The sequence below is a fragment of the Stegodyphus dumicola genome, chromosome X2, assembly GCF_044657685.1.
Source record: "Stegodyphus dumicola isolate Sdum_Otavi_A_Nest chromosome X2, ASM4465768v1".
Lineage (NCBI taxonomy): Eukaryota > Metazoa > Arthropoda > Arachnida > Araneae > Eresidae > Stegodyphus > Stegodyphus dumicola.
Window position 1 is genome coordinate 150,025,264 of NC_140781.1, and position 11,904 is coordinate 150,037,167.

An 11,904-nucleotide genomic window follows, 5' to 3' on the forward strand; every position below is an offset into this window, starting at 1 on the left:
GCAAATGAAAAAAAGTTTATTAGTGTTTGTATGATAGTTTTTGAAATAAGGGACAACACAAAATGATACCTGACATGCTACACTGATATCTGGTCTCTTTTCTAACTGGCTTACCGATGGAATCTCTTTCACGAGAGCACAGAGTACACTGTCTCCTTGGATTTGATTTTTTTTTAATTTTTTTCCCACCTCTTCATAATCACTATCTAAAAATCATCGCCATTATTTTATTTTTTCCAACGCTTGTATCCTTCTTTATACATTACTAATCCACAAGCCGATGTATACTATACAATAGGGAAACACGTGACCAGTCTCTCCAAAAGAACCGCGCAACCAACAAAATTTTGCTAACTGCCAATTAAAGCAGAATATTTCGTTTCATTTCCTCCAGGCCAAGTAAAACCGTGATAAAACAAATCGTACGAACAAATTCTGCTTCGCAAGAGTTTTCACGGGATATCGATTTGATCCGATCCGAGCATTTTATGCCAAGATATTGCGTGGCAGTGCAACGTGTCCGGCTCAGTAACAGGAATTTTGCCTTTATGGCACATAACGTGAATGCTAAATGACCATGGTATCCCAATGGAGGAGGACTAAGGGGGTGGTAAGGTGTGTGGCCGACAGTAACGAGGCCAGTGAAGCAAATGGAAAAGCAAAATAGTGCGAGCTGTGAACTTAATACTGCATGAAGAATAACATGTGAAAGTAGAGGGAATACACAAAATATAATGCCGAATAAATTAAACAAAATAAAATGCTAGTAATGAAGTTGAATCTATAACATGCGAAAGTAGAGAGAATACACAAAATGCCGAGTAATGAAACAAAATAAAATAAAATGCTAGTAATGAAGTTGAAGCTATATACACTATCAATACTATATACAGTGCAGTATTTAGGTGGGGAAATTAGAATCTCGGGTGAGGTGGGGGGTGAATATCGTAGTCTTCTTGCAGAATTTCATAATTAAAAATATTTAAAGAGCTTAGATGTATGCATTCACGTGCTTTAGCAAAGAATTTTCCGTTTGAAATCTGCAGGTAGTCATCCATATACTCAATTTTTAAAACTTTATGCAAGGTATCGTTGCTAACAAAGTAGTGGGCGTTTGTAATCCGGCGTAGGTACTTATTTTGGGTGACCTGTAATTTTGCAATCTCTAGTTGGAGGCCGAGGCCCATGCCGGTGAGGCGTAACAGAGCACCGGTCTGATAACAGCAGTGTAAATGTGCCTCTTTTTGACCAGATTGAGTTTCGAGCTTGAACTTAGCAGTGGATTTAATTGGTGAATAATATACAGTCTTACGTCTGACCTTGTCAATATGGTCCGACCAAGTGAACTTATGATTGATGATAACCCCTAAATAAGTTGCCTTCTTTACAAGTGGAATCGTCTCATTAAAAAGACTGAGATTAGCATTAATAGTTTTTCTTTGCCTTCTCCTGATAATCATTAATTGTGACTTTTGAGCATTTATTGCGACGCGCCATTTGATGCACCAGTCTTCAATGTTAGGTATGAAGTTCTGCTGCTTTTGAATAGCGTGCGTTGGACGGATAGATTTAATCGCTAACGCAGTGTCATCTGCATAGCATCCAAGGAAGCTGTTGTGGTCATTCTATAATTTAGGGAAGTCCATCACGTAGTAAAGATACAAAATATGTCCTAAAATGGACCCCTGCGCTACACCGGCGCACATTTTTCTGACGCTAGAGGTGTCCTGACCCATTGAGACATAAAATCTTCTGTTAACAATAAAAGAATTAATTAGCAGAATTAGTTCACGGTCAAAATTTAGCTGGATCAGCTTATAAATGAGCCCCTCATGCAAGACGCGGTCGAAGGCTTTTGCCACGTCCATCATGAGTAAGGCGACACTTTCCCTGTTATTTAAGGCGCTGCCAATAAACTCGGTGAGTCTAACTAATTGTTTGGTTGTGGATAGGCCTTTTCTGAAACCAAATTGTTCCAAAGGTAGTCTGTTAAAGTAGGGTTGCAAGCGAGCATAGATAATTTTCTCATAAATCTTTCCGAGGCCCGAGAGCAAGCTAATTGGGCGGTAGCCCTCCGGTCTGGTTATTTCTTTTCCTGGTTTTGGTAGTAGAATGATCTTGACAATCTTCCAAGCACGCGGGAAGTAAGAATTTTCTAAACTGGCGTTGATGATGCTTATAAAATGAGTGATAATATTGCGGGGAAGATTATTATTGGCCATATTCGAGATAATGTCATGCCCAGGCGCTTTTCTTTTCTTCAAAGTCTTGATAATATCCTGCACTTCTGCTGGGGTGGTGAACTGAGTCCTGTTTCTGACACTAGGCGCATTTATCCAGTCTTTTACAAAGTAGCGAACGTCATAAATGAAGCTATAGTCACAGTGTAAGTCATTTGGTTTAAATTGCTGTTCAAGATGATCAGCGAGAATTTCCGCCTTATCTTTGTTGGTCAATGCAGTACAATTATTGCTATAAATAGGCTTATTCGTAGTGGAACTATTTTTGAGGCTCTTAAGGACCAAAAGTCCCCGTTAGGTTCGTTCAAACTGAGTATTTTTTCCTTCCATTTTTCTTGTCTGAATTTGTAAATATTCTCTTTAATAACTCGATTTAGCTTATTTAGCTCTTTTTGTGGGCTGGGTTCCAAGTCTTATTCCAGATTTTTCGGAGCTTATTCCTTTCTCTGATTTGCTCTCGAATAAAAGAGGGTAGTCTATCCACACCGTGATTGGCCGGGAGTTTACGAGTGGTACTGGTACTAACAGTACCTACCACTGAAATGGCCCTACCACTGAAACATGACCCTACCACTGAAAGCACTGTTCAACATTTTCATTCCACTTTACCTACAAACCCACGCGCGGACAACATTATTCCAACTTTGCCTACAGAAGTCCTAGCTATTATCAAGAAACTCAAAAACAGGAAAAGCCCTGGCTTGGATAAAGAAATTTCCAGTCAAGGTTATCTTCACCAAACTCTGTAATACCATCCTGGAGTGGCAATATTTCCCTACATCCTGGAAGACGGACAAGATTGTCTCCATTCTATAGCCTGGGAAATCGCCCAACAAGCCAGATTCATATAGACCCATCAGCCTGCTCTCCTCCATCAGCAAAGTGTTTGAAGCTGTTCTACTAAAACGAATCAACTCCCATTTAGAAGCCAATAATATTCTGATTCCACATCAATTCGGATTCAGGAAACAGTTATCCACCACGAACCAACTCTACAGAGTTGTCGAGACCATCGCTGAAGGGATGACTACGGAGAAAGTTACTGGATGACTATTTCTTGATATAGCAAAGGCTTTTGATAGAGTCTGGTTGGATGCACTTATTTACAAGTTACACGTTCTGGGTTTCCCAGAATACATCATTAACATCACCAATTCCTACCTCACAGGTAGACACTTTGTCGTTCACGTAGCTGGCACAAACTCAACCTCCCACTCAATCCTTGCTGGGGTCCCTCAGGGGTCCCTGCTAGGACCTACATACTTTAATATCTATGTGAACGACATTCCTGCCACACAGGACACAACATTAGCTATGTATGCGGATGACACTGCGATCCTGGCACAAAGTGCATTTATTGGTCCAGTAATTCAACAGTTACAAAACTACATTCACACACTAGAGATCTGGCTTAACCAGTGGAAAATCTCTGTCAACGTGGACAAGACCAAAGCAATGCTTTTCACCAGGAAGACCAAAATTAAAAAGAACCTGCAGTTCTTCAGTGCCAACATTCCATGGGCCAAGCAAGTCCTCTATCTTACTTGGGTCTTGGGGTGATCCTCAACAACACTCTTACATGGTCCCCACACATCTATTATCCAGAGGTTCCGGGTTCGTAAAGCACAACTCAACCCCTTAATTGCTCGGAACAGTGTGTTATCTATAGACAACAAGTTACTTATTTACAAGTCCATTCTCAGACCATTGCTTTGTTATGCTAGTCCCATCTGGGCTCATACACGCAAAACTAATAGGGACAAGCTGCAGGCATGCCAAAATATTGTACTCAGGCAAATTACCAGTGCCGAATGGTACATCCGCAACAACCGTATCCACGAAGAGCTGGGTATGGAGCAATTAAGATCTTTTTATTATAAGCTTGCCACTAAATTCCATGCTCGGCAGCAGCAAATCAATAACCCATGCATTAAGATCTGTGATTATAATTATAATGACCTTGCTAATATTGACAGGCCACTGGCCCAACTCAATGTATATATCATGTGACCTGCCATCACTTTACGCCTGTAGCTACCTGTATTTTTTAATGTTTCCTTTGCATCATGTCTTATTGTTTTATATTTATTATTTATTAGTTAATGTATTATGTGAAATTCTCGTATTTAATGTGGATTCAGACTACTGCTAACTAGTCACTTACCATGTTTTTCACTCCAAGTCACGGCTCGATGACTTTTCTGTGCCTTCATCTTCGCCTTAATACCCAGAATTCTAATAATTTTCTAAATAACGCCTAAAAAATATTTAAAAAAAATTTTTTTAATTAATTTTTGATCTTGAGCTTATATGCTTTTTTGAATAGTTAGAATAGATACATGTTCTAAAATACCAAACTATTCTACAAGGGGTAAGGCCTTTGGCCTAGGCACCCTGGTGTCGCAAACACCACTGTACTGGGGAGTGGTACTGGTAATTACATGACTAATAGAATTGGTAAGTCTTTCAATAGCAACGTCTATGTCCTGAGGAGTTTTAAGCTTAGGCATGCCGGTGCACTTTTCGCTAAGAAGCTGATTGAATAATGTCCAGTCAGTGAAACTGATTTCCTTCTTCGAGATGCTTTTAGTAGTACCAAGAGTAGCAATAATCGGGACATGGTCCGAGGTCATTTCCTGCTTAGCTTCTAAGTACGTGGGTATAGAAGAAGTAGTCAAAAAATTAAATCCAGAATGTCAGCCTCACTGGGGTCGCTTGGAAAATAAGTGTAATCTTCCGGAGCATAGAATGAAACAGGGTTATTCATGATGAAATTATGTAACTTAGTACCATTTTTATTAGTACGTCGGCATTTCCATTCTTCACTTTTTTCGTTTAAATCACCTCCGAGAATAATAGGCGTGTTTAAAGGCAAGAAACTCTTTAAGATGTTTTCATCCAATAGAACCGAAGGCGGGTTATAGAAGGCACAGAAATACACTACGCCGTAATAAGGGAACAGTACAGATACCTTGACCATCATCTGACCCTTATTTCTGAAGTCTGCAATGTGACATGACTGAAAGGATCGCCTAACATAAATTGCGACTTCCCCACCGCGATGACTCAAACTATCACACCTGTAGCGCATATAATTCGAAATCTTAATGTTATTGCATGGTGAAACATGCATCTTAGTAATTAAAGCCACGTCTGTATCATAATTAGTAAGAAAGTTTTGCAGCTCCATAAATTTATTAGAAATGCCACAGGCATTCCAAACAGTAAGTTTTATCGGAGCTCAGTTATGGTTGTATCTACCCATTATTATTTTGGTTGGTAGATTTGAAGTCCTTATTTAGTTGGGTAATTTCCTTCATTTGTTGTGTAATTTGAATACCAGTGGTTTTTATAGCTGCTAAGCGTTCTGAGAGATTAGTAAATATTTTCTTGGATTCCTGAATTTTTTCAGTGAATAGTCCTGCGGAAAGAGCTTGTGAATATGTCTTGTTCTCCACAATTCTGCTGATGTAAGTTTTTTGTTAGTCATTTTTTGCTTTCGGGAACTTAATACAACCACGAAAACTTGAAGCATGTTCAGAACCGCAGTTTGCACAGCATGGGATTCTATCATTGTCATTTTTAAAAGGGCATTAAGTATGAAAAGTGTTCTTGTGCACAGCGAACACATTTAGGTGTATAACTGCAACCAGTTTGGGTGTGGTGGAACCCCTGGCACCTAAAGCACTGCAGGGGTCCCTGTCTTCCCTTATAGTCTTCAATATTTACCTTAAAATCCAGTAGATAGAGCTCATAATAGATTCCTTTGGAAGTCTCATTTTTTGGTAAAGTAATGAGGAAAAGAAGCAGTTTCGTAACATCTCCATTTCGACGGCGTGTCATTTGTTTAATATCTGAGGGTATGTAATTTAGGGCGTTAAGCTCCTCCTTAATGTCTTCAACTTTAGTAGAAGAGATAAGACCTCTTATTACGACCTGGATGTGTTTTTTCTTCTGGTAATACAAAACAGTGATGCTCTACAGCTGCATCCTTGAGAATTTTTATTATACCCCTATAACTGTCAGGGTCGTGTGCAAAAATCTTAATTTTATCATTTGAAGTTTTACTATAATATCCATATCCACGCTGTTTAATAAGCTTACGAATGTCACCCCATGCGAGTTTATTTTCATTTAATGTAATGGGAGGCAGTTTAGAGTTCGCTGGATTAACGTCATCTTGCTTGTTATTTTCATTAGCGGATGGTTGTTCATTAGATATAGTATCTATATCTTCATTTGTGTTTTGTAATCGAGGTACATGTAAGGATTTTTCAGTGTGGGTGTTAGAAACATTAATCATTTCCATGTTGGAGTCGGTCGATTCCGAGTCTTTTTGTGCAACAATCTTTGCTTTTTTAGCAACATTCTTAAGTTACCTCGGGCGCACAGTTTTATCACCATATTTGTGAGGTGCAATATCATCATCAGAATTGGTGTCCTGATCTAAGGGTTTGCCTATTTCAGAGCTACTATGCAGCTTAATAGGACTACGTGATCTAACATTTGTAGTGGCTGTCTTACTGCTACATGGCTCTGCCCAAACAACTTTCTGATGTGTGCCAGCCGAAGATTGATTTTTATCTGTGCCCTCAGTGATGGCCTTGGTAACTTCTAACATAGTCAAAAAACATGTATAACATGCATTCTCAGTAACCGTTAATTCACCATTGCTTTCCTTAACGCGCTCCAAATTATTAATTTCACTTTTAATAATTTCTAGCAGCTTCTCCATTTTCGATATTTTGAAACTATCCAAAATAAAATCCTACCCACTCAATGGGTTCACGCCACAGGTTAGTAAATAAATCTACTCCCTCTAAAAACAACGGAAATTTTTCTGAGGATGAGTAGAGTCGAAGCCTTCAAGACATCCGACAAGCGCCCGAGGCGCAAGCTTGGAGGGCGACTTGCAAGCAGATCAACCAGTTAGTAGTAATCAGTACAATTAAAATACTAATTATACTTAGTATAATTAATAAAAAATAATGCTCATAAATAATAGCAATTATATGGTAGAAAGCAATTATGGCAAATGGCAATACGGATCGAGGCAATAAAGCATCGATGGCGATAGATAGCAATTATAAGCAGAGCACGTGGCCGAGGCCACTCAGGCTTAATTCCGAGATCCGGGATTTCCCGGGATAATAATTAACTGCAATATATACGAACTCGGGATAATCAGGCAAGCGGTTTTAATACTCCACACGTACTTGTACGCTTGTGTATTCGCTATTCAAGATTTGCGTTTTCTATTTGGAAAAGTGATTAGTACTTTTGTTTCATTACTTTCCGAGAAAATCGCCAAAATATGTAACCAGTGTATATGAGCATAGCTGATTTACTTCATGGACTCTGACTCATTCACAACTTACAAGTTTAATGCATGAGACTTAGTTTTGGAGATGTTTCACTAAATTAAACAAGCGTTTGATTAAAAATATGAAATATGCGACTTTCCTTTCATGTGAGCATTGTTTATGGCTGTACTATTATGAATAATTTTACACTGTAGACTTTAGGATTTTTTTATGCTGAGAGACGTGAAAAATGAGCAATGCGAACATCTCGAATACGCGCCGAGTGTGCTGGCCATTACACCAGGAAGGCATGCTAAGAAGGCGGGAGAAATACCTTATATACTTCCCCTTTTAAAATGCGACTGGGGATTAGGGGACCCATCGCGAAATCCTGGAGGTGAAGAATCATCATCCACCACATATTTTAGTTCAGGCGCCACTATAGAGACATTAGGTTATTTTGATGCGGGAGACGTGCAAAATGAGAATATCCTCGCCGGGACTCGAACCTCGGACCTCTCGAATACACGCCGTGCTGACCATTACACCCACGAAGGCATGCTAAGAAGGCAGGGGAAATAACTTATAACACTGCTCACCAAAGTTAAAGAATAATCTGAAAAAAAAAAAAAAAATTCTGATTGATAAAAAGTTTTCAACCAGTATCCAGTGACGTAATTAGTTATGCTAATTATCTGCAAGGAAATTCTTCTTTCTCAGAAAGATCGTTATTCGTTATGATTCAAAGGTAACATTTATGTGAAGGGCAAAAGTGCTAATTAATAGTAGCTCGAAGAAAGGGGCAAATATAAATGGATGCTGACAAAGATCTAAATATCCTTTAAACTTCAAAGTGTTTTAAACAGGTATCATTCGAATGGATTGACCGGCTTGCTCACCAGATTTGAATACTTTTCATTCTATGTGTGGGGGATATTTAAAGCCGCTGAATTCCACCGTGCGAAATGGCTGTCCTGACCCTCCAGGTCTAAAAAGTGCACTTACCAAAGAGCGTGCTCTACATTAGAGAAACAATTGTTGCAAAACAGCGGAAATCTTTTCCCGTCTTTTTCAAATTTCCATAAAATGGACCAAAAATTAATGTTTTGAGACTATCTACTGGAAAATATGATAGTTCATGTTAAATAATGCTTTTGTTCAAATTATTTTCAGTCGTTCTTCAACGAGTAACATTTAAGTTTTTTATTTCTGTCAATATCCTTTAATTTTGACGAGCAGTGTAATTTCAGTAGGATGAAAAACGTTTAGATATTGCGAAAATTTGCATTGAATATATAAATTTTTCAGAAATATTAACTTGTATTGCTATACACGGTAAATCAGACTAATAAGATGTAGTTAATTATTCCAAAACTGCTGCAGGGGGGTGAAATAAAATTTCCTCCTGCAGATCGTACTGATAAAGCTTCTCGAGTTAAACTCAACAGCAATTTCCATCCAAAGCGAATTATAGACGCAAATTTTTATATTTATCGAAGCTCATTTTAGTAAGAAGTATATTTGTACTTTAAAAAGCTATAATAAGATTTAATATAATAAGAAATAATAGAATTATAATTAATTTGATTCTAATTAGACAGAGTAGATGTCAAAAAATGCTTAATTTTATTGTGAGGTAACTAAACAGTTTTAAATGTAAGTATTGTAAATCACAAACATACTGAGTGGGCAATTCAATATTTTTGGTTTTAAATTATTTAGAAATTATTAAAATATTAACATAATTTTGAAATTCATCTTTCTTTGTTTCATAATACAACTTTAAAGGTAAATAAATACATAAAATTCATATTTATGTTGTATATAATAAAGATATTGAATTAAATGCATAAAAGCTGTAAATACATAATTTATTTTGGACATGAAATTAAACTGCAAATTTTTTTTTTTTTTTTTTCATTTTTCTGGCCCTTCATTTTTGTTCGGCAATTAAAATATTCCCAAATTCCATTTTCCGTGGCTGTAAATTGGCAAATATATCAATAATTTTGTCAATTGCTATTTCTTTGGTATAATGAATGTGCATTAATGCCAAAGAATTTCTGTGCTCTTCCGTTATAGTAGTTCTATTATAATTTTCTAACCTTTTCAAAGCACTTGCAGAACGTTCACATTCGCAAGATGTTATCGGCAGTGTAGCTTCTATGTGCAAAAGCACATCAATATTTGGTAAAAATATTTTATTTGAAGCTTTTAAAGCCAAAACTGGCGTGTTTGGGAGCTTTGCTTTGGGAATAGACATAAAATGCTGTTGCCAACGTTTCGTCTCTTCGATTAGAAATTCCGGAGAGGGTAAATCACCTTTATATATCACCTTCAACTTATTTACCACAATTTCATGTACACGATCAGCACAAACTGATGGCTGTATGCCAAACAGGGAAGATGCAGTCTTTTCTAAATTTGAAAATTGAGATTTTAAATGGAAAATGAGACGGTCAAGTAAAGGGATTGCTAAAGTAGTTTTATAATAATGAAACACAGAATCACAACGAGCATTATTTCGATAGACTTGTTTTCGAATGATGCGTAGCAGTTTTCTACATCTAATTTTTTACATATTTGCCCATCATGATCAAATATACTCTCAAAACTCCAGGTCATCCCTGAAGTTTAACTGTAATTCCTTGTAAATGAGATAGATAATTATATGCTGTGGTGTATATTGCAATGAAAGTAAATGAAATGATTGAATACAGCAGAACCATAGCGTCTGGCTTACATTGCGCACGCCATTGATTATACACATAAGCATCTAGTTTGGATGAGCACACAATGTGCTCTAGGGCTTCAGTTACATCGGAAAAAAACTTTAATAAAAATGCTGGTACGCCTTATACTGCATGATCCATCTTAATCGGCAAAGGTCTAATATTATTTTCGCCGACCTAAATCATATGAGGAAACTCGACTATATGGGTTTAATGTAACCAAAAATGAAAATTTATTAGCCACCAAAACGTAAGACACTATACGGTAATAGACTTATATTAAAACTTAGCCATTTAATAATGTAACACAGAAGAACAAATATATTCATAACAGAATAAGAATAATACTGAAAACACCGTTCAAAACTTAGCGTATGATAGATTGAATTCACAATTTTTTCTCAACATAAGTAAGAATATTTTTAATTTAAAACAAAAATTTGAATTTAAATAAAGATGGGTTTCAGGCAGTGCTTTATCTGCGAGATAAGAGTTAACGACCGCTAAGCTACAAGAAAGCGATTTTGGGCTTTTTATATTACTGAGGGATTTACAGTTTTTCTGTTATCATTCTTCATTTAAACGGTTTATTGGAATTTATTATTTGAATATAAAATTTAATTATTCAACTATTTTATCTGTGTGAAATTTGAACGCGTTAAATATCGTGAGCCTTTTTTTAAACGACAATCTTTTATTGCAGACAATTTTGAACTGCTAAGCAAATAGTCGCCGTTCTCAGATTTCTGAGATTCAGATCGGTATTTACCGATCACTTTTATAGATGGTCTTCTAAGGAAGATGGTCATCATAAGAGGATTCCTTGTATTTAATTTGTTTCTAAAACAGAAAAGGGAACATATATTTTCCCCTTGATAAATAATATTCGAATATGTGGATATAGAGCTGGAAATAATAATATCTCACAAAAAATGATTGCCTTTTGTTACTTTTTATTAATTTACTTTTATGTCATTGGGATTATCATTTAAGTATAAAATTACTTTTAAACTTTTATTTTAATTCTGAGTTTATGGATTAGAATTTTATGAAAGCTTCACGAAAACTTTAGATATGATCGATCACATTCAAACCTTTTCATAATTTCATAAGCAATAAGGCAAACTGCATATCGATTCGGTCTTTTTAATTGACAGAAGTACAGGTTAACTTATTTAAAGCTGATTCTTCAATGTAAAAAAGAGTTAGAAAGAGGCCTTTGTACTTTTTCTCCTGTCACTAATTCAATGATTCTCACATTTCTTACAATTTTTAATAGAACATAAGAGATTAAACAATTCAGTTCTTGGATATAGGATCAAGGAATATGTCACAGCATATGGATAAGTACCTTTAGGATAAAAAAGGACATTTTCTTTTTACATTTCTATAAAATCGGTGAAGTTGAGATATTATTAGCAAATTTTAATCTAGTCATTCCTTTGTGATTAGTGTTGCTCTTCGAAGAAAAACTTCAAATGAGAATTAAAATAACTGTCCCCTCATTAATATCATACATTAAAGAGATAATTTTGTTATGAAAATTATTTCTTCTAACTGTGCAGCTTGGAAGCATTAACTATCGATATGATATCTCTGAATAGTATAGTTAAATAAAATTAAGATTAT